Source organism: Podarcis tiliguerta (genome assembly GCF_965153285.1).
Source record: "Podarcis tiliguerta genome assembly, chromosome: 2".
In the NCBI taxonomy this organism is placed as follows: domain Eukaryota; kingdom Metazoa; phylum Chordata; class Lepidosauria; order Squamata; family Lacertidae; genus Podarcis; species Podarcis tiliguerta.
Genome location: NC_139535.1, coordinates 67,933,440 through 67,957,975, shown reverse-complemented (window position 1 = coordinate 67,957,975; position 24,536 = coordinate 67,933,440). Strand labels below are relative to the sequence as shown.

At 44.9% G+C, this 24,536-nt stretch overlaps 1 long non-coding RNA gene across 1 annotated transcript; it reads left to right on the top strand.

Moving 5' to 3' along the window:
- The first annotated feature begins 115 nt into the window (after window positions 1–115).
- LOC310672114 lies at window positions 116–5,349 on the top strand. The gene is made up of 2 exons (XR_014508416.1): window positions 116–1,861; window positions 3,759–5,349. It is a non-coding gene; the product is annotated as an uncharacterized lncRNA (long non-coding RNA).
- Window positions 5,350–24,536: the final 19,187 nt, after the last annotated feature.

Here is a 24,536-nt window from a genome sequence, read left to right as displayed (position 1 = left end):
GTTCCCGCTGCTGGAGGGAGGCGCCGGCGACGAGCCCGCCCCAAGGCGCCCGGGCCTTTGGGCGGGAAAAGCAATCTGGAGGAGGCTGCCACCCAGGCGGGCGCGGGATGGACTGAGGCAGAGAGCGCCGCACGAGAACTAAGGTCCTGGTTTTCGCTGCCCAGTGGCCTGCCGGTCGCGCTGTTTCCAGAGGCAAAAATAGCTTCTGTGAGGAATTTATTAAGAGAAAGGTGGCCAAGCACCGTGCAAAGAACTTTAAAACACTTCCTTGAAAGGGGTGTCGCTCTGAAGGTGCTAATGTTCGTTTTCAAAAATTTCGGCGCCTCACCTTGTATAACAGGGTGGTGGGTTTTTTTTAATGACCCAAGGATAAAGTGCTCGAGTATCTGCAGGGTGCATTTCTTTTGTGAACCTTATTTTCTTTGTCCTGAATATGTCCATAGAAGGGATGACCGCTAAGAGGAGCGCAGAGAGAAGAAACGCCATGGTGCATCTGTAATAGCAAAACTAGACGCCTTCATCTGCCCCAGTTGCAATAAACCATGTCTCTCCTGTATTGGTCTCTACAGCCACAGTAAGCGCTGCAGCCTTCCAACAGTTTGACTTCACCCTTAAAGGCGCATTCCTCCATTGTCTCCCAAGACAGATGGATGCCGACTGAACAGGCAGGCCTTTTGTTTATGTTTATTTATTATTACAGTTATATTCCACCTTTCCTCCAATAAGCTCAAAGTGGCGTATACCTCCCATTTTGTACTCGCAACACATACACTCAGGCTAAAAAACAGTGGCCAGCTCAAGGGAGCTTCATGGTTAAATCGGGATTTGAACCCTGGTCTTCCAGCTCCTAGTTCAACACTAACCACTGCACCACATTCACATACAATGAAATGTGGTATCCTTATCCTTAGTAAAATTATCATGATGGCATGGGACTTCCCTATTTTCATCGGAGAAATGTTGGAGGGTATGGTACAGCTACCAATGCCACTGGCGGGTGGCACAGTGGTGGTGAGTGTCCTGTGGGTGGAGGTGATGTGGCAGAGCAGGATGGAACTTCCTGTTTTGCCTCAAGTGGTGAAATGGAATGTACTACCCCTGACCTCAAGCTGTCAGTTCTGATGGAAGGCAGGCAAGGACCCCAGCCCAAGTGGGGCTCGCTAGCTTCGGGTTTCCCTGAGTTTACGACAAATCATATATCGGTAGTTATTTTTGGACTCATGGAGAGCACAGTTTGAAAACACTGGCAGTAACTGGCTTGCCTAAGATTATTATTAATTAAAATTTTATACCACCCTATACCCATAGATCTCAGGGTGGTTCACAACATAAAAATTATAATATAAAAAACACAAACTACATAATAGAAACAAAAACAAAGACAACCCAATAATCCTCTCTTCCACATCACATTTTAAAAGGGCCTTGGATGTCAATCAGCCCAAGGCCTGGTTAAAGAGGCCTAAGATAAAGGAGTCTTTTCACATATAGACCAACAGAGAATAAAAGAATGAGAACATTCTTTAACTTCTCTGCCTACTTGTGAACTAATGAGCAAGAGTGCACAAACAAATATTTAAACAAGTTACAGAAGACAGCCTGAAGATGCAAATACATTGGGAATTTGTGAACAGTTCACTGGAATCAGTCCCCTCCAAGAGTACTGTATACAGCTAGATCTGCTTTCCCCAGCACTTTCATATTAAGGCTAAGAATAATGTATTAATGCTTTCCTTTTTATTTATCATCAAGCAAGCACTACTATAGCTGTTCTTTGCATTGACTGCTTTTGATGCCCATAATTCCCATACAATGCTGGGACCTCACGGCGATAAATGGATCCCAAGACGGAAGTGTTATGGTAGGCTATGACATAAAGTGTGCTGTCCTTCTGCACACATGTTTGCCTGGGGCACAAATGTATGACATATTATTCTCCCAAGCACCAAGATGATTATCTTAAAGCAAGACATCACAGGTACAGTAATTATCTCAAAGAAAGACATTTGGTTTAGAAGAGCGTAAGCTTAGAATCAGGTTTGCCGTTTGAAGGTGATTCTGGAACCAGCCATGCTCCTGAGTGATCATGCAGTAGTGGAGTGCTCCCTTTGCTAGTTCCAGTTGGTTCCCTTTTTGTGAAAAGCCTGGCCTAACTTCATTCATTCTCCTGTTCTAGTCACTTCCAGGTTGCATTATTGCAATACATTTGGGGATGTTTAGGAAGACAGTTAAGAAAATTAAATGGATTCAGACTGCTACCACCATAATATTAAGTGAAGCCGGAAGGTCACAATTATAACTCTCCTAAAAAAGAGAGAGAGAATTATAACATCTGCTCTGGTTTTCAGACTTAATTTAAGGTGCTGTTTTTTATCTTTAGGGCACAGGAATAATCTCTGCCCATATTAAACTGCCTCCTCCTTTAAGTCACATTGCTCTTGAACCATGTCACAAAAATAGATTATTTCCGAATAGCACACTGGGTCTTGTATTCCCAGTTGTTCCTCTCTTAATCTGGTAGTTTTATGTTGCTTCATGCCAAAACAGTGTGATGATGTAGGTCTGTCATATATTTTCCAACTCCTGGTATGTAGACCTTCCCAAAATCATACCTGGTATTATTAATCTAACTGGTTATTTGTTTGTCCTGCTCATGGACTGAGCCCTGCTCGGTATTCTCCCCACAGTCTAAAGTGCGGTGGATGGACATAAAATAAATAACAGGGCCTTTTCTGTGTCTCTCTTGGAGCATTCTGAACAAAGCACACAAAACAACAGCCTGATGGTCTTCATAAATAGCTTCAGAATCCCATTTCACCAATGAGATAAAATGAAGATGTCTAGAACAGTTTAAACGCTACTTTTAAGGCAATATCCAGATTACAAGAACAGTTGAATATATGACACAGTTTGGTTAGTGAATTTATTGTACGCTTGAGTAAATCAAAAGGAAAGGTGTAATATTTACAAGTCCACTCCATATTTCTTATAAATATAGTATCATAAGCAGTTCCAAATTAGGTTTTAATTATGACTCAGTATCTTCATAGAATCATAGAGTTGGAAGGCACAGTGAGGGTCATCTAGTCCAACCCCCTGCAATGCAGGAATCTTTTTGCCCAATGTGGGGCTTGAACCCATGACCATGAAATTATGAGTCTCATGCTCTTAATAACTGAGCTATCCCACTGCCTATATACCAGATATAATGGGTCAGGCAGCCATGAAATATTCTTACTATTGAGTATATTTATTATTATTTATTAATATTTAAGACCTCACTCTACACCTTTAAAATACAGTTGTTTTAATAAAAATAAGACTTTGGCCTAGATTCAGCTAACTCTGTATTCTAGCAGAAGTCAGTCCAAGGGCTCCTGCTAATGCAACAGGGCTTTTCTTCTCCTCCTCCTGTCCACGCATTTCCCCAAATTCACTTGGGAGAGTCAGGAGAACCCTCAGCACAGCATGCAGGGGAGGAGAGAGGAGATTGTTCCTCTTGGCAAACAGAAATGCTTGCGCCAAATGATTAGAAGACGGTGATGCTGAATTTCTCCCATTACCTTTAACTTTTATCTGCATTTTCCTGGGTCTTTCACCTATCAGCTGACTTACATCAGGCAATTATAGGCTTGCGTTGGGAGATAGGGTTATTGCCGTCCCAGCCCCTGTAACCTTTGCTGGAAATGCTGTGTAATAGAGAAGGAATGGAACTCTCTGAACTAAAGATAACAAGATTTTTCTTTCTTTCTTTAAAGGCCAGGCCAGCAATTCTTTCTTTCCTCTGGCAAGAAACTGCTCTTGTTAATGAGTGGGTATGTAATGGTCTTCAGAAGTCATGTTGTGTGTGTGCTTGCCAAGAGCAGAAGGAGAGATGAGGGTTCAAGCTTTTGCTGCCTCACTTGTAAGGACGGCCAGGATTCCAGCAAGCAGGGAGGAGGTGCAAATGCTAACAGGAACCACACTTTTGGGATTGTAACATGTCAAGCAAGTTAATGCACTCTATACAATATCCTATAATTTCTACGGGTAGCATATACAAGAAGTTGAACACAACTCGTTTAAACACATAACAGTATATTTCTTGGAGAAAGGTCATAGTACACTAAGGTACTTGTGTAGACTCACTGGCCTTCCATTTTCACTTACAAAAAAGTGAATTTAAGCAAGGTTTTCCAGACCTTGCTTTAATTATGAAAATGGAGGCCAGTAGGTCTACATACATACAGTAGGTCTACCTTAGTGGGCTATGGCCTTTCTCCAAGAAATATACTGTTACGTGCATTTGGATCTAATATGCATTCTGCTGTTTCTGAACAGCTGGATTTGGCAGATGGTCTTAGATGAGTGACTTCACTTAATTACAAAGAGAGGACAAAATCCTCAGGACAACAGTCTGCTTACAAATGAAGACCAAAGATTTTAAGCTCTACTAGACAGCTTGCCTTTCTGTGTACATACTGTATATATTTACTGTGGTACCTCTGGATGCAAACGGGATCCGTTCCGGAGCCTCGTTCGCATTCTGAAGCGAACACAACCCATGTTTGCGCGGGTCGTGATTCACTGCTTCCTCGCATGCGTGTGACGTCATTTTGAGCGTCTGCATGCACGAGGGGCGAAACCCAGAAGTAACGCATTCTGTTACTTCCGGGTTGCTGCGGAGCGCAACCTGAAAACACTCAACCTGTAGCTACTTCAATCTGAGGTATGACTGTATTCAATGAAAGTAAAATGATTCTAGAGAGAGAGAGAGTATAAGGTGTGTTATAGGAATTCTAAGGTCTCAGATATAGAATAAATGTTGATAATTGCACAACAAAAATACACATACATAAGTATATAAACCACACATCTAAAATTGTACAGGAGAGCAATCCAAAAGCCATCTTGGATCTCCTGAAGACTCTAAATATTTCCTCTGCCTCCTAAATCCCCCTTGCCTGCGAACAGGTAGGTAGACAGCAATCCTCTCCTCTATCTACGAACCTCCTTTGTATTAATTGTCATTATTTTCCCAGATGCTCTGCATTGAGGGATGTATGACCGGCATCCTGATCATCTTATCAAATGCTAATGTTTTGTGTAAACTGTGTCTGGAACTATGTAAAACTTGCTAAATCCTCAGGAATATCACACCTTGGCCTGTTTGAGCCACAGTAACCTCACCTTGTGTGTGATATAATTTCTGAATGTTTGTAGAGGGGATGTGCTTCTTCTCTACGACAAAATGCAAACCCTTAAAAGTGATGTTTCTTCTTGGTTCTGGGTCTCTCTTGCCTCCTTGCAAGGAGTGGAGGGAACTCTGTTGCAACAGGAAAAATAAATATCTGTCTTGCTTTCACTTTATCCTGCCTCGATCCTGTTGTGACGTGGGGTTTGTGATTTCAGCTCTCTTGACATAATCTGCTGGAGACAGTTCTCTAGTAACACTTCTTTATTACAGCAAACAAGACTGAAGACTGAGGAGGGGAAAGCTACATTTATAGGGACAGGGGACTAGCTAGAAAGGATACATTTTGGAGGGAACAATATCAGGCAATCACAGTCCTGCCTTTTGGAGGAAACCAATAAGACAGAGGATCCAAATACAGCAGTTTAAATGAACCAATAGTAGCTGTACCCCCTGAAACCAAAAGGCAGTTACTTTACCCTAATGCACATATAGACAATAATAATACAGATATAAAATCCTTTGACTCAATACACAACACCCCTCCCCCCCTAGTGAGCACAGCAGACGTAATCTCTCAGGTACTGTGGGGTCCTACAACTTCTACTTGATCTCCTGACAACAGGCGTTGCCGGTTCTGGATTGGGTGTTACCTGTGGTAGAGGGGCTGCTATAGGGGTTTCCTCAGGAACAGATGGAGTCCCAGACATCTCAGGGTTCCCTACCTGTACCTCGTCATCATGAGGACTAGCAGACCTTGGTTCATTTGCTGAAGCCCCTGGTGACTGCACCTCTGGGCCATTTTCACTCTGGTCTTGCAGCTCTGCGTCGTTAGCCAGGGATGAATTATCTGACTCCTCCCTGCTGAGCGCCCGGCGCCTCAGCTGATCTATATGTCTCTTCCAAACTTGCCCATTTTCCAAGGTTACATAATAGGACACAGGTCCACTAGCCCGGGTGACCACACCAGCCACCCACCGCGAACCTCGTGAATAGTTCCTCACCCAGACCAGATCTTCAGGGGCGAGATACCTTGTTGTGTCAGTCTCAGCCTGGGGGGTTGCTCTTGAATTATGGTTTGGCATTTTATCCGGGTGGACATAATCCAGCACCGTTACCAGTCTTCTACCCAAGAGCAGCTCAGCTGGCGACTTGCCCGTCGCAGTACACGGCGTCGCATGCTGCAAAAATAACATTCGCGCGATGCGAGCTGACCAGTTACCCTCCATTAAGCGCGCAATGGATTCTTTGGCTGTTCTTACCATGCGCTCAGCCTGCCCATTGGAGGATGGGTGAAAGGGCGCGGATGTGACCCCTCTTATGAAGTTATCAGCCAAGAATGCCCTGAATTCTTGGGATACAAAAGCTGCCCCATTATCTGATACAATGGTCTCAGGTAACCCGTGGGTTGCAAACAGCTGCCTCAACACCTTGATTACGGCAGCTGATGCCATGCTAGGGACCATCGCCACTTCTAACCATTTGGAATATGCATCGACGACAACCAAAAAGACCTTCCCCTGGAATGGCCCAGCAAAATCTAAGTGCAGCCGGCTCCAGGGAGATCTGGACTGCTCCCACCAGTGAACTGGTGCTCTGGCCACTTCTGGCCGCACCTCTTGGCATGCCTTACATGTTCGTACCCATTGTTCTATGTTCTGGTCCATTCCAGGCCACCACACATAACATCGGGCTAGCGACTTCATCCTGACCATTCCCGGGTGTCCCATGTGAAGCGTCTCAAGCACCCTGTTTCTCAGTGGTGCTGGGATGATCACCCTATCTCCCCACAGGAGACAACCCTTATGCATGGACAACTCGTGCTGCCTTGTCGCATAAGGCCTGAATTTGTCTTCATGCGGACCACCTGGCCACCCCCTCCCCACCCAAGTGAGCACACGGGAGAGAACAGCATCTTTCCTCGTTTTCTCAGCTATATCAGTAGCCGTTACAGGAGCCCCCGGAAGTGTTTCCAGCATCATTATGTGCTCCGCTGGAGCGGGATCCTCATTGCTCCCGCCAGGAAGGGGCAATCGACTCAGCGCATCAGCGTGGCACAACCGTTTCCCCGGCACATGGGTCAAGGTGTACTGGAACCCGTTCAGGAATATAGACCAACGCAACATTCTGGGGGAGAGAATTTGTGGCGTTTGTTTGTTCGGGTTGAACAACCCTAACAGTGGTTTGTGGTCCGTTTCAATGGAGAAATGGCGACCGTACACATAATCATGGAACTTTTTGATTCCTGCCACAATTGCAAGCGCCTCTTTGTCAATTTGAGCATAGTTGCGCTCCGTGGGCGACAACGTACGGGAATAGAAAGAGATGGGCTTTTCCGACCCATCCAGTTCCCTATGACTCAGCACCGCCCCCAGGCCGTATTGAGAGGCATCACATGCCAGGACCAGCGGCTTTGACTCATCATAATGAGCAAGGACGCTCCCGCTACTCAGCATTCTTCGCAAGGAGTCAAAAGCCTTCTGCTGCCCCTGCCCCCATCGCCACACATTCTTTTTCTGCAACAGTCTATGTAATGGTTCAGCTACCGAAGCTTTATGGGGTAAGAACGAATGATAAAAGTTAATAAGTCCCAGGAATGACTGCAACTCCGTCTTGTTCTGTGGTCGTGGTGCCTCGATGATGGCCTTAATCTTAGCATCTGTGGGGTGGATGCCTGATGCATCAATTTTAAACCCCAAGAAATCCACAGCTGGCACCCCAAAACTGCATTTTTCCTTTTTCAGTTGCAACCCCACCTCCTTGAACTTGAGCAACACTGCACGGACACGCGCAACCAGTTCCTGTGGGTCTTTTCCAGCAATCAAAACGTCATCAAAAAATGGCAAGACCCCCGGCAGACCTCTTAACAGGCGTTCCATGAGCCCTTGAAAAATCCCTGGGGCCACACAAACTCCAAATTGTAATCTGTTAACTCTGAACGCCCCTTTATGTGTGACAATAGTCTGTGCTTCCGCTGATTGTGGGGTTACTGGCAGCTGTTGGTAGGCTTGTGCCAGGTCAATTTTGGCAAACACCTTGCCCCCAGCCAGTTTAGCCAACAGATGTGATACGACTGGAATGGGGTATGAGTTTCCCCTGAGTGCCTTATTGATAGTACATTTGTAATCTGCACAGATCCTGACTTCCCCATTTGCTTTAAGGGGCGTGACGATTGGAGTCTCCCACTTAGCAGAGTCCACGGGTGAGAGAACTCCCTGCTTGACCAATTTATCCAGCTCTGCTTCGATCTTGGGTTGCAGTGCAAATGGCACTCGCCTTGGTTTGAGTCGGATTGGGGCCACCCCAGGGTCCAACTCGAAGTCAACTGGGGGCCCTTTATAACAACCCAGTTTTCCATTAAAGAGACCAGCAAACTCTTTGCATAATGCCTCGCTCATCTCAGGGCAGGTTTGGATTGAATTAAGCCCTGATATACTCAGTCCCAGGGCGGGGAACCAGTCAGTGCCCAGGAGACTGGGGCGACTGCCCTTCGCAATCACCAGTTTGAGTACAGCCTGTTTGTCCCGGAACTGAACTCTCACGGCACACATTCCCATAACATGGATGCGGCCCGCTGAGTATGACTGCAAGGTTGCCGGGAAGGGCTCCAGAGGGGGCAACTTACCCCTGGGGAAGAATGTCCTCGCGGTCTGGTCCGACACGATAGTGAATCCAGATCCGGAGTCCACCTCCATGTCGCACTGCTGACCCTCAATCTTCACCTTGACGTGTGCCTTGCCTTGCGCTGGGAACTGCACGACCCTCCCGTTGATCTCCGTTACATAGTGGCAGTCCTTTAGAAAATGGGTTGCTGTGGGCGGTCTGCGATGCTCCAGTCTAGGTGTTCCTGTCGCTCCCAACGCCGCCGATCTACAGACCCTGGCGATGTGACCTGTCTTTCCGCACGTCCGGCACATAGCATCCCGGAAACGACAACTCTTCCGCTCATGGTTTCCGCCACAACCTGGACACCTGCCTCGGTGATCTTTGTGCACTGTGCAGGCCTGACGCACTGACTCGACCCCACGGACTGGGCTCTGGCTCGGAGTAGCCTCTAGCTCGTCCATGGCATGCGCAACTTCTATCTGTGGCTTAGGGGCCTTGCGACTGGCATCAAGCTCCTCTCTTTCATAATTCTCCGTGGCGGTGGCCTCCTTCAAGGCTGAAGCAAGGGTAACCTCTTCTTTAGCCACGATGCGTCTTCTGGCTTCCTTGCTGCTCAGACCACCGATAAACCGATCCAGGAGAGTCTCTTCCAGATTTTGGAAGTCGCAGTGCTGAGCGAGCTTCCGCAGTTCAGCTAGAAATGCAGATACAGACTCCCCAGCACGCTGCTGCCTCTCATGAAACTCCATCCGCCGGGCCATCTTGGTCTCAGTAGGCGCCAAATGGCTTGTTAGGCAGGCAAGAATATCTTTGAGAGATGTCTCACTTAGCTTCGCTGGAGCAAGCAATGCCTTGGCCAGCTTGAAGGTCTCAGGCCCACAGTAGCTCAGGAATGTGGCCCTTCTTTTGCTGGCATCGGTGATCCCTTGAGCCACTGCGAAGAACTCGAAGCGTTCGACGTAGTCTTCCCACGTGTGGGGCTCTGATGGCTGGAAGGGCTCCAATACCCTTGGACTCTCCATTGTCCTGTGGCAGGGTCGTCTTCTCAGCTGGCCAGTGAGTCTTGTTCTTAGCTGCAATCCGGACTCTGAGGCAGGGCTGCGTTTAACCGCTCCTCAGCATTCCGGATCCCATCCTCGTCGCCAGTTGTTGTGACGTGGGGTTTGTGATTTCAGCTCTCTTGACATAATCTGCTGGAGACAGTTCTCTAGTAACACTTCTTTATTACAGCAAACAAGACTGAAGACTGAGGAGGGGAAAGCTACATTTATAGGGACAGGGGACTAGCTAGAAAGGATACATTTTGGAGGGAACAATATCAGGCAATCACAGTCCTGCCTTTTGGAGGAAACCAATAAGACAGAGGATCCAAATACAGCAGTTTAAATGAACCAATAGTAGCTGTACCCCCTGAAACCAAAAGGCAGTTACTTTACCCTAATGCACATATAGACAATAATAATACAGATATAAAATCCTTTGACTCAATACACAACAGATCCATCCATTCATCTCTCACTGATCATGGACTTCGGGGACTCAGTCCCTTGGGGAATTGGGCAGCAAAAGCCAACCACCCCTATTTTTTCTATATCAGTGCAGGTTTCAACAGCAGCACTCCACCCTTTTCAAAAGGAGACTCCCTTAATGTGAACAAAGTTATCCTAAGGGCACTTTACGCATAAAAGATCTTAAGTGTACAATTAAAAACTGTAAAGGAGCTAATTGCATATCATGCACAAATATGTGTTAGCACTAATGTCTTTTTTAAAAAAGCAAATCTATACATGTAGACATTCCCATTTCCAGGAAGGAGGGCTGGATCAAACCTGGAAAAAAGTGCCCATGAAGAAGCAGACATAAACATGATCAACAGGGAGATTCCCAAGTTATTTAGAGCAGGAACCAAAGCCTTTCATATTGTGCTGCCTAATCACTATACCTTTAAAGCACAATAGAAGCACATTCTTTCCCCCAAGAGCCCTGCACTTTACCCGTCACAGAATTATAATTCCCAGCAACCCTTAACAAACTACAGCACCCAGAATTCACGTGTGTGTTTCAGATGTGTTTTATAAGTGCAATGAGTACACAGCAACTGCATGACTCGTTTCCACGCGTTGACATAACCAAAGCAATGTTCATGTTGCCCTTGGTGCGACTAACAAATGTTAATCAAGGTAGAAGTTTTGCCCACACTGTTGGCAACAGAAAAAATATGTACAAGTAGGATGCAGTTCCTAGCCTCAGCACAGGCTGTGTCTCTTTCTAGTCAGCTAAACTGATTTCCTTTAATGTAAATCGCTGTTGCCCTTTTTAAATAACCTGTAAACAACTTGTAAAGATAAAATACTTTGCTGTGAAAGAAAAATTGACAGCAGGTTGAATGTGACTTGAGATAAATGGGATGGTATGGAGGAGGTGAAAAGATAATGTAAGGCTGGACCATGGGGGAAAAGGCTTTTCGTTAGGGGAGGCAAAACCTCAGTTAGCCATGTATTTTTATTGATTTTTTTGGGGAAAGCTGCCCCTCCCTGTCCCCCCTTGACCACGCCCATGGCCCAGACCCTCCTGGCTGCAACTCAAGAGGAGCAAAGAAAAGGCCAAGTGGAGTCTAGACCTCAACAGGTCTAGAAAGGATTACATATTTTACATAGAGACAACCAATCAATGCTTGATAATAGATTATAAGACTTGATCAGTTGCTAACAGATCAACAATGGGAAAATTAAAGCAGTTTTAAATACAAAAACTATGGTACAAAATAATGGAGAATACCATCACCGGGACAGAGCAATGAGAAGGAGATTGACTCATAAGTTGACTGAGCCTGGCTTGCCCCTTGCCTGATCGTTTTGTGAGTGTGCGAAAATGATCTTTCTGATGTACAAAATGAAGCAGGTAAGAACAAAACACCACAAGAAGATCCTGCAGGAATAGGCCACTGGCCCATATCGCCCACATCCTCTTCTCACAGTAGCTAGCCATTTGCCTGTGGGAAACTAGCAAGCAGGACCCAAGCACACTAGCAATCTCCCTTCCTATGGCTTCCAGCAACTAGTATTGAGATGCATTACTGCCTCCAACTGCAAAGGCAGAACATACTGTATTTTTCGCTCTATAAGACGCACCAGACCACAAGACGCACCTAGTTTTTGAAGGAGGAAAACAAGAAAAAAATATTCTGAATCTCAGAAGCCAGAACAGCAAGAGGGATCGCTGCGCAGTGAAAGCATCAATCCCTCTTGCTGTTCTGGCTTCTGGGATAGCTGCGCAGCCTGCATTCGCTCCGTAAGACGCACACACATTTCCCCTTACTTTTTAGGAGGGGAAAAGTGAGTCTTATAGAGCAAAAAATACGCTAGTCATCTTAGCTAGTAGCCATTGATAGCCTTATCCTCCATGAAGGTATAGAAAGGCCTTTTGAAATCAGCTTTGCCAGTTCTAGTAGTAGCCATCAAAGATGTTATCCTTCCCCCTATGTAGTAGATCAGCCACATTACGAAGAGCTGAAAATGTAACTTTCCACTCCCTTGAGATAGCCAACAGCATATCATGATCAAACTATACTTGAGAAGCCTCCAGGTCAGTGCTGCAAAAGCTTAAAATGTATGGATTGTATTCAACCAACATTTACTCAGGGTAGACCCATTGAAATTGCCATAACTTTTTGTTGTTGTTTAGTCATTTAGTCGTGTCCGACTCTTCGTGACCCCATGGACCAGAGCATGCCAGGCACTCCTGTCTTCTACTGCCTCCCGCAGCTTGGTCAGACTCATGTCTGTAGCTTCGAGAACACTGTCCAACCATCTCGTCCTCTGTCGTCCCCTTCTTCTTGTGCCCTCCATCTTTCCCAACATCAGGGTCTTCTCTTCTCATGAGGTGGCCAAAGTATTGGAGCCTCAGCTTCACGATCTGTCCTTCCAGTGAGCACTCGGGGCTGATTTCCTTAAGAATGGATAGGTTTGATCTTCTTGCAGTCCATAGGACTCTCAAGAGTCTCCTCCAGCACCATAATTCAAAAGCATCAATTCTTCGGCGATCAGCCTTCTTTATGGTCCAGCTCTCACTTCCATACATCACTACTGGGAAAACCATGGCTTTAACTATACGGAACTTGTTGGCAAGGTGATGTCTCTGCTTTTTTGCCATAACTAACACAGGTCAATTAATTTCAATGTGACTATGGGTAAATATAAGGTGAATATAACTCTCATCCTCTCCAATGGCAGATGTTTTGTTTTTGGTCATGTGTTGGCACACATCTGAGGAAAAATGATTTTTTTATTTCTTCATGTCCTTGAAAGCATTTGGCTGGCCACTGTCAGAAACAGGATACTGGACAGGTGAACCTAATCTCTAGATTAGGAATACCGGTATTTTCCTGAAATTATTTATTACCAATGTTCCATTATTGCGAGCAGCGCATCAAAACAAAGTGCTTTAGAAGAACATTGACAATTATTGACTCTTAAATATTTAATGTCTTAAATCTTTAATATGAATATAATGAAATACTATAATACTTCTATGTATGGCTTCCAATGGCTTTGTTCTTTCAATTAAGCCATTTTCAAAGAACAGGCAGAATACAGATTGATTTCATATCATTTGCTGACATTTCAAAGAGGAATGAGCCTGTCATCAATGCTGATTAGTGCAAATCAGAATTTGTAGAATTTGTGGGCAAATCATTTAATCAGGATTTTCAGGAGAAAGCTAATTATGTATTTGGAATTAGGCGTGTACTTTGGCATTAAAATATTCTGAGCCTATAAGCCGGTTCAGGGGGGAAGGAGGATTAGCTGAGCATTCCTAAGTCTGAGAGCTGTGGGTAAAAAAAATTAAAGGCCTAAGTGCGTGAAAGAGTTCTGGCTTGGGTATTTTTTATTATAAAAAATCTCACCCTTTTCTCCAAGGAGTTTAAGGTGGCATACATAGTTCTTCACCTCTCCATGTTTTGCCTTAAAATTAAACCTATTGGGTAAACTAGGCTGAAAGATGGTGACTCAAAATGGTCACCTACTGAGCATCATGGCTGAATGGGTCTCCCTGGCTCCAGGCAGGGTAGAAATGTAATAAACAAGCAAAATAATTGTTATGCAGCAGCATATCATGATGAAGCTCATGTCATGAAATGGGACCTGGTTCAGTTTGTTGGTATGCCTGATAAACACTTCCCTGTGGAGACATCTGTTCAGGCTCCCACATTGTGTTGAGGATGTGATGGGGGTGAAGAGCTGGGGGCTGCAGAACCTGCTGAGTTATCTGCCCTCACCTCCCTGCAGGTGAATACTTTAGCTGGCATGGGACTGGGTTAAAGATGTGAGGTCTCTGTTTGTGGTTGCCTGTTAGGGCGAACCATATGAAGGGATGCTTGTTGGAGAGACTAGCATCAATGGGACGAAATATTTCCACTTACCTTGCCCCACAACCTACCTGAAACCTGTTGCTGGAGGGCACAAAGGGGCATTTGATGGAGAGAGGCTGATTAAATATCAAAGCTGTAAATGAATATTAGAGTTGAAGGGAAAATAGCAACATTTACCTCCCTGATGGGAATGAACTGAGAGAAGAAGAGATGGTGGTGAGAGCTGGGAGGAAGGCTATCCCTAGTGAGTGTAAAGCCCAACCTTAAACAAGCTGCTAAAATGTTGTTGTTGTTGTTGCATTTACATCCCACCTTTTTCACCAAGGAGGTCAAGGCGGTGTACATGGTTCTCCCTCTCATCAGTTAATCCCCAGAACAACCCTTTGTGGTAGGTTAGGCTGTGAGGCAGTGACAGGCCCAAGGTCATCCAGTGAGCTTCATGGGGATTTGAACCCTGGTCTTTTCCAGGTACTAGTCTGACACTCTAACTACTACAGTGGTACCTCGGGTTACATATGCTTCAGGTTACAGACTCCGCTAACCCAGAAATAGTACCTCAGGTTAAGAACTTTGCTTCAGGATGAGAACAGAAATCACGCGGCGTTGGCACAGTGGCAGCGGGAGGCCCCATTAGCTAAAGTGGTGCTTCAGGTTAAGAACAGTTTCAGGTTGAGAACGGACCTCCAGAATGAATTAAGTACGTAACCAGAGGTACCACTGTATTACGCTACATTGCCTTTCTTCTGTGGAGGGGTGGGCTGGGAGTTCAGAACAGCATGTTTACTGAATCCAGTTCAGAAAATCAAAAGAGCTCTTATTCACACACTGCAGGGATATCAAGAATAGGTTCTCTACCTGCGAGGAGTTCAGAATGAGGAGTAAGGAACAGGGCTGTTGCGCCATGTGGATGCAAAATACTCCATGTGGATGCAAAATTCTTGCCCCAAAGATGCTGATTTCTGCCTAGGCTTTGTACTATTTTCTCCCCATCCATCTGGCAATCAGTTCCTCAAGCCTTCTCTTTTATATTCTTTCTTATCTTGACTGCAGGCTGTCAGCAGCACATGGTCAGAAAGATGTTAGTCCTATAGCACCAGTGATTGGGTATGTGTTGATCTTGGGGTGTTCTTCTGGACTGAGGTCTCATTTACAAGGGCCTGGCTGGATTTTGTTCCTTGTAGTTCTGAAGAGCTGAGGCATCCCAGGCTTTGACATGCATCCCTGACCCATTTTGTCTGGCACTGTTGACATACCAAGCTTTGTGATGAAGCTAACATTGCCTGTTGCTTATCTAAGCTAAAACCTTCATTGTCACTGGCATTAATCACAGTGGATTCATATTACACTGAGGAACAAGACTGTAGAATGTAAAGGCAGTTTATGAAGAAAGGATACAGAATTTATCGTTAGAAGTTTCATTGGATGCATTAAAAGGTCCCTTATAGAGGAAGAACATGCACAAGACCCTTACTTGCCATAGGAAAGCATGCACGAGTGCCAGCTTGGCCTCGTGATTGTGGGTGTCCAGGGCGGTGGGTGCCATGCAGCATGCAGGCCCTGGCACCAAAATTTGTGGGTGCCTGGCCACTTCAGGGGAATTTTATGGGTGCCCAGGCACCCACGGCCCCAGGGAGCTGGCACCAATGAATGCATGCATCTTAAAATGTACCGAGAAGCATAACTCAAGTTAATTGTGGCAACCCTTTGCGCCTGACTACATGATTCAATGTCTCAGAAAGCAGGTAGGGCCTGCTAAAGCTCAGAGCAAGGTTTATATCAACTCCCCTCTGGTTTTTTCCCCTTCCAGCAAACAGCATGATGTGCTTATGAAAAAGGGGGTGTAGTTCATCTAGGGGATTAGTCTTTCCCTTTCTGGATTACAGTCCTTTGTCACTCCTAAAACATGTGCTTAATTTGTTTGCAGAAGGAGAATCAGCTGTTGAAGAGGCCCAAACAGATGGCTTTTCTCCCCAATTAAGAACATGTTGCAATCTCATAATTCACCACTCTCACACATACCTGTGCAATAAATACAGGGATCTTTTCTAAGAAGCAAAGCCTAGCATCTCAGATTCCTTGCAAAGCTGCATAAAGAATCCTGGAGGAGTTTAAGAAAGCCTATCCTCCTTGAATCAGTCAGGGTATAGAGAGACACAGTCTGGGTAGCTGTCCCTTTGCTGTATTTACAGGATGTGCAGTGTAGTAGCCTTTTCCCTCTAAGGCTTTTTCTCAAGGAAATATTCCAACTTTAGAGCCAAGTCCTAAGGCATCTCTATACATAATGGACACTTTCACAAGAGATGAATCATGGTGGAATCCCAGTTTTGTAACAGTAGACGACCTGCTTCCACCCAAGGCTTTACATCTCCTTTTGGGAATGTATTTATTGCTTGCAGCGCTGTGTGGGAAAAAACATAACCAAAAGAACAAGCAGCAGTTTTTTAATCTTCACTTGCAACATATGCTCACACTATGCAAATATGTTTTCTGCTGGAGGGAATAGCATGAAGGGACATGGTTTATTAAGGTGGTGCTATGATGGATTATTCTGGCGTGTTGTTTCTTTCTTACTCTCAGGATGTTAATTGGTAATGGAGCTGCCATACGAACAGTTTTCTACCATTGACCCTGGAAGGTTCTTCTTCAGAAAATGTTGCAAAAATATCTTGCCTGAGCCCTGTTCACCCTTCCCCATATACCATAGGATTTTAAGAGTTTAAAAAGCATATCAGAGGTCATCTACTTCAACGCCCTGTTCTATTCAAGATCTTGAATGCAAGATGCAACTATAGCATTCTTGGCAGATGGCCACAGAACCTTAGCTTGGCTGCTTGTACTTCTAAATGACCTCTTGCAGTTTGTGAGTTTTACCCAGGATCATAGCTGTCAAGCGTCCCTTATTTGGCGGAACAGTCCCTTATCCCAGCGCCATGTCCCGCTGCTGTCCCTTATTGATGATGTCCCTTAAATAAGCTACTGAAGGTAATGGGGCCCTTTCTATGTCCAGCTGTGCTTTGTCAACAACAAATTGTTGCTGTTTTTTTGTGTTGAATATATGCTATATGGTAATTTATGGACCAAATAGGTATCTAAAGCCATTTGCACGCAACAAAATATGTATTTTATCAAAGTAATTGTTGATCCCTTATTTTGGCTGCTGATCCCTTATTTTCGAGGCTGCTCCTCCCTTATTTTCAAATCTGTAAATTGACAGCTATGCCCAGGATTCAGCTTAGGGTATGTGTATATGGTGAGGGGAGGTAGAGGTGGTGTCTTGCCAAGGGAGTGCGAATGTGATTGCACATAGATGAGAATGAGAAAGGGGCATTGAGTGCTGGTTGGAATTCACCCTTCACAAATTTTACTCAATATATTGACATGCATGTATCATTTGAAATAACAGTGATTAAATACAAGGTAGACTGATAGATAGTAGAGAATATAACCTGATGTCAATAAAACAACACTACGTTGCCAAATGTGTTTCAACCATACAGCCTTCAGTGGCAAATGTTAAGAGGGAGATCAGCTGCTTCAGAGTGGCTCCACACTATTTCATATGCTTGCATTTATATGTGCACTGCAAATATGAGGCATCCAACCTCCAGGCAAAGTTTAAGGGACTCTGGGGAAAGGAGCTGAACCCTCCAGGATGTCAGCACTAGGAAATCTCACTGAAAACAAAAATTAACTTGGCATCCCCAAAAGGCAAAAATGGGGCTGGGGTTTACCAAGAAAGTGGATTTATGAAGAATGAAAAATAAGGGTCATTCCTGGTAAACACGGACACTTAGAGTATATTGAGCAACCATACATGACTGGCAGGGGTCAGTATTTAACTTGTGTTTTATCTATGCAAAGCTCTCCACTGTGAGTTCATTTTCAAGAGAAGACAGATGACTTCTAAAATGGCATTTATTGCAAAAAAATCTCAGGGAAAATATGGACTGTTTCTGGTACAGAAGCTTCACAGACTTATAGATATGTATATGCTATAAATGAATGAAAATGTTTGCTGATTAACTATTCAGTCCTATAAACACCCTAGTAGAAGCCAGAGCCATTGGATTCAGTGGGGCCTACATCAAGGAAAGTGTGAATAATGAAAGAGTTTAAGCATGGAATCATGTGTCCTCCACTTCCCTTCTCCAAACAGTTTCTCCTTGATTCGTTTTTCCTTTGTCAAGCCCAAGTCTGGGCAGGAATTACCTTAAGGCAAACCTGCAGTAATACTCCTATTCCCAGAAAATCTATTTACTGACATCAATATTTAGATTCTACTTCCTGGAACGAATAGAGGTTATGTCTGAGTAGGCATATATGGGATTTTTTTTTTACCTTTTACCTGTTCTAAGAGATTTCTAAATATCCTACCTGGGGCCCTTTATTTTTGGAGCAAGCTAGTGCGAGCAGTATACCCACGAAAAACTGGAGGGAAGCCCAAATGCAAGTTCTCTTGTCAGCTTCACAAATGTCCAGGGGCCTTCCTTGCTTACAGTTTTTATTGACATTAAAAGGGAGGCCTACTCTTATAAATTCCTCATTCACTAGTGGAAAATCTGATCCTTGGATGAGTGGAAATTGCTAGTGTAATGTTTGCCTTTCTAAATATACTCTCACTCTAGGGAACGGAGTTGCCATTTGCCTATTTAAATAAATTAAGTCAGAAAAACTTGGATTGTTGAATCACAAATTGTGCATAGTCCTGAATGCAGAGCTTCTGAGTGAAACTCGGAAACGGGGAGAGCTCAGGAGGGCAACGAGAGTATCATCTGGGACAGATCCATTAGGTCCTCCATTCCCTCAACTCATTATTAGTTTCTAGAAGATTAATATTTTATAAATGTTCCATTTATTTGTTTCTAAGTTCTGCTTATGGCTTCTTCAAGGAAGGCCAGGGAGTGCAGCAATGGGGCTTAGGTACAGTGGTACCTCAGGTTACATACGCTTCAGGTTACATACGCTTCAGGTTACAGACTCCGCTAACCCAGAAATAGTACCTCGGGTTACGAACTTTGCTTCAGGATGACAACAGAAATCGTGCTCTGGTGGCGCAGCAGCAGCGGGAGGCCCCATTAGCTAAAGTGGTGCTTCAGGTTAAGAACAGTTTCAGGTTAAGAACAGACCTCTGGAATGAATTAAGTTCTTAACCCGAGGTACCACTGTATATTTATGGAGATATTCTATAAATGAATCAAAATTGTACCTGTAATTCAGAAGTGGGGAATGTTGCTAGACTGCAGCTCCCACCTTCCCTGGTTGTTGGGGCTGATGGAAGTTTGGGGCTGATTGGGGCACACCTGGAGGTTCCCCTCCACTGGTGTAAACCAAAAGCTGTGTTTAATGACAGGTTTTTTTTAACAGTGTGGGCCATTCATTTCAGCCAACATAAACTGATGTTTTAGTGTGCAATACTGATTGATGTAGGCAGAGATTATCCATATTAAATCTTGCAAAAGTGATTACCACTATAGTCCTGTTGAATTATAAGAATGTCCTGGAATTCACAAATCTGTTGGTTTCATGCCAAGGAGCCCAGATGGAAAAGGAGGGCAGGGCACCTACACCTCGAATCACTGTATAGGAGAAGAAATTTCAGCAGATGACAACAGTCAAAGAGGCCAAAGCCCTGCCCTACTATTCTCCTGGCCACCCTCTTTCATCCTGAGACCGCAAGTTGGAGAAGCACAACAACTTGTTCAGAGAAGTTCAGCAAGGTATATCAGATGGTACACCCAAGCAGAAAGCGGTGCTTCACATGGTACTCGTGCCAAGAATGTTACATGAAGGAGTTTATCTGGGAGTTGGTTTACTCACAATATATGTGTATGTCAGGGGTGTTCATTCATTGGACTAAGGGGACTAGGCTAGTCCCCTAAATGTTCCCCTGGTGTCTCCTTCCCAAAGCCCAGGAAGCTTCTGCCTGGCTTAAGGAGGAAGGCGTGAGGCTTAGATGGGTCCAAGATCTGTCCTGCCATCTTCACAAAGCCCACCTGGCTTTTGGAAGGAGGCAGGAGAGTTCCAGCATTCTGTCGGAGCCCTGGCACCCCCTTCACAAAGCCTGGGAAGCTTCTGTCCAGCTTAGGGAGGGAGGTGCGATGCTCACATGCACAACGTTAGGACGTCACATGGGTTACGCCAACGGCCCGCTGCACACCCCTAACCCTAACTGTTCCCCTATGAAAAAAATCACTGCACACCACTGGTGTACATGTTCATATGCCTACGCTGATATCCTCCGTATACAACAGCAGATTGTGCAAACAGAACAGACCTCGCAACTCTGCATGACCTACTTTGGGAAGAAACAGAATGATAGAATCATAGGCGTTCCAGAGGTAGAACACTTATTCAGATTGGGTTTCCTATGGAAGGAGGTTATTGGAGGCTTATGGTGTGCTGTCATATTTTAGTTTATAAATCTACAGGTTGAGCATAGATATGCCTCTGACTATCATCTAGGCCTGGGGGCCTCTCTACTTGCAGCTTACCTAACAATTGATGTGTCTCCTAACCAATATGAAATATTTGCACGCTCCCCACCCCTCACACATAGCAAAGCCTTCGTTTATTACAGTGATTCCTTTTTTGCACCAAGGGGAAAAGACGGCAATACAATTAACACAGAATATGCTTGTGTTGCAACTTGCTGATGAGTAAAAGCCATGTAGGTATCAAGCAACGGAGAGCCACCAGAGGGCGCCCAGTCCCCACTAGATCTACAGAAAAAAGCAGGCTTGTCAGCATAACAAATACACTCTCAAGCAGACCACCAAAAGGTTCTCGTAGAACAATATTTATCTGAGTTACTTAAAAAAAAATGAACAGCTGACTGTTTCCCCTGCATTACAGTGTGAGCATAAAGTAGGAAAAAACAGCCCCAACAGAACAAGAAATCTGTTTGTCCTGCTAGATGCTTTAGAGCTGGCACGTCCAAAAGGTAGATCGTGATCTACCGGTAGATTACTGGATGTCTTTGGTAGATCACTGGTAGATCACTGGCTCCCCCCAAAGAAGCTCAACAACTTTGGGTCCCCTAAAAAACTCAACATTTTAGTCCTGTACCCCCAAAAAATGGTGCTTTCCTCCTCCCTAAAAAAAAGCTCAACAACCAGCCCTGCTCTAGAGGACAAGGATGGGGAACCAACCTGTGGCCCCCATATATGTTATTAGACTACAACTTCCCTGAACACCTGCTATGTTGCTTGGGGCTGATGGGAAGGGGAATTCAGCATCATCTGGAGGGCCACAGGCTCCTCACCCTGCTCTAGACTTCACTGCCTCATAGACTGTTGGGGCTCATATCTTTTTTCTGCTTGGTACTGATGTATTGCCAACTTGCAATCCCAATCCTTTCCTGGGTCTCGCCTGTTCCTGCTTTGTGTTAACTGAGCTGGTCCAGCTTATTTGAAGCAATTAGTGTAACTGTTACTATTGCTGATTGTGTGAATACGCCAACTACTGCAGGAAGCAATTTGTACAGAAACCTATGGCAGGTTTTGCCAATGTGGTGCCCTCCAGATTTCATTATTTTTTCAGCCCTGGCCAGCATAACAAATCCACACCACTCTCCTTCTCCTCCTCCTCTTCTTCCTCCATGGCCTGAATCTGCGGAGGGGAGGCATTATGCCACAAGAGGCGAAACGTCCTGGACTAGGCCTGGGCTTCAACTGCCATAAGCCACAACCAGCATAGTCAGTGGTGAGGGATGATGGGAACTGTAGTTCACCAATATCTGGAGCAGGGTAGTCCAATACATGGCCTGAGGGCCACATGTAGCCCTCAAGGACCTTTTTGGTGGCTGTTGGCGCTGCCTTTCCAAGCTGGATAAGTGAGGCGCTGGGCTTTGGGAGGAAGTGTGAAGGCTTTGACAGGGACCTGGAGTCCTCCATCCTCCTAGTTAGCACATTCCCAGCTTTAGGAAGGTGGTGGGAGGGCTTTAGGACCCTGCCAGAGCCTTGTGCCTCATTCCCAAAGCCCAGCACCTCACTTAGCTGGATTTTGGAAGGCAGTGTGAGGGCTTGTGTGTGTGAGAGAGAGAAATTTTGGGCTCACTCCCCCCCCCCATGTAATAACACAGTGTGCAGCCTGCGGGTTCCATGTTGAAAGACTCTTGCAGCCCACTTGGTATGAAAAGTTGGGCTGCTCTGATCTGGAGGTTTGCAAGTTTCCAGCTCTTCCTCCAATCAAACTGATATACTCCCATGACTGCTTCACATTTAAAACCAAAAATCAGGAGCCTGTTCAGCTTATCTCTTGTGTAACATCTAGTTTGGCCTGTAGACCTGAGGAAACCCAGGTTCAAATTCCTGCACAGCCATGAAACCCATTTGGTATGCCACTATCTCTTCATGCCACCCCTCAATCATAGCCTCTTCTTTTAAAAAATCAGTAGGAAATTACACACAGGACTATAGAACACAGGACATAGTTTGTTCCTTGGATCATGACTAAAACGTATACCCCCATATCCCCCAGGCTAAGACTCTCTCAATTGAAATGTTCACTTTAGACTGCAATCACAAACCCATGATCCTGGAAGTAAGCTCTATTGAATACAGTGGGACTTACTTCGGAGTACGTATGCATAGGCTTTCACTGTTGGAGTAATTTGAAAACCGCAAACATCTGATTTCAGGAAACCTATTTCATGTGAGACTGAAAGTGAAACGCAGGACGCTCCCACCACTTGGCCCAGCAACAAAAGTCCATTTATTGCACAGGATCAAAACACCTTCCATTCATGGCAGAATTTTTGTTCTAGGAATATCTCATTTCCCCAGCAAACAGCTATATGTTTCTGCTGAGAAAATAGAATTCTTTGCTCAGCAAGCCGTTTGGAGTGTTGACTGGAGTATAGTTGCACAAAAGGCATGACCCCCTGATATCGCTGAAGCCACGGTGCTCCCATCACCCAATGCTTGCCCTATGTTGTGACCCTAACACCAAGGCTGAGCCTGCAGAGAGGGGATCTGCATAGGGGAGAGGGAACTGATTTGTATCCAGGGCAAAAATAAAGTAAGGAAGCAAAGGCCTTTGTTGTTTATCAACCCTATCTCCTGCCAAGCATCCAGTTTTCAGTGAAGGGTGTAACTTCAAAATTGTGACATGTGATGCTGCTAGAGCAGGAACTAGTCATCATGCCCTGACTAGTAAGGGGGTGGTGGGCCATCCCCTATTTTTTAGAGTTTGTTGTTTGTTGTCAATTAGTCGTGTCCGACTCTTCGTGACCCCATGGACCAGAGCATGCCAGGCACTCCTGTCTTCCACTGCCTCCTGCAGTTTGGGACCCACAAATCATAAAACCACCCAAACCCAAGTCTTTAGCTGCAGAAGAGACACCAAGGTTACAGTCCTATGACTAATTATTTGGGAGTAAGCCAGTGAATACCTGCATCAAGGTTTACTTCTGAGTAAACATGATAGGATTGCTCCTAGTGCAGTCCTAGCCATGTTTACTGAGAAGTAAGTCCAGCTAGGTTTATCAGGGCTTACTCCCAAGGTAGTACACATAGAATTACAACCAATGCGTGTGACCACATTTCTTGGTAAATTTAACAATATGTTGTTGCAAAAGAGAGAGAGAGTGATTTTTAATGTTTGTTGGGCATTGAGGAGGCAATTATTTCTAATTGAATAGAACAGTCAATGCCATGTTACCTTGGTACATTGTCTGCATAGCCCACCCCAAAGAATGGTTATGAAGTAATATAAATGGAATGGGATGAACTAGTCTAGTTCAATAAAATCACAAAGGCTGTTAAGCATTTTCATTCCATCCTTATCAGAATGTCTTTCATCTCAGTTCCTATCAGGATAGAGGCACAGTGTGTGATCTGATCTCAGTGCCAAGTGACCTTGCAATTATTTTCAAAGATCTCAGCTTTTGTAACCGAGGACTTACATTTTCAGAAGAGGTTAGATTCCCGCTTTTAATCCTGCCCGCTGACTTTGAGCTCTTTGGGATGTCTGAATTATTGTGTGCCTATGAAAACATGACAAAAGCATACTGGGCTGACTTCCAGAGGTGCTGAGCCTCCAGAGCTGAAGTTTATGTAAGTTAGCCAAATCCTGCTTCAATGGCAGATCCAGGAAAACCTGCTCTTGACTCCCGTAGAGTTACACTGCGTCATTGCTAAGATAGTAGGAAAACCATGCTTGGTGTACAGCTTATTATGAGATGTAAGATTGGACCTGGTGCAGCAAAGCCTGATTTAAGATAGCTTTTGAAACCTATTCTCTGGTATTGAACTTGGAGAATAGCCTAAAAGCCATGCCATGTATTACTACAGTTGAAGCTAATTGGGTCTAATGCTTACCTTGTTAAGTTGCTCAGATGGGAGAGTGCCTAGGAACAAATCGCTGCCGCCCTTAGCTTTTGAAAAG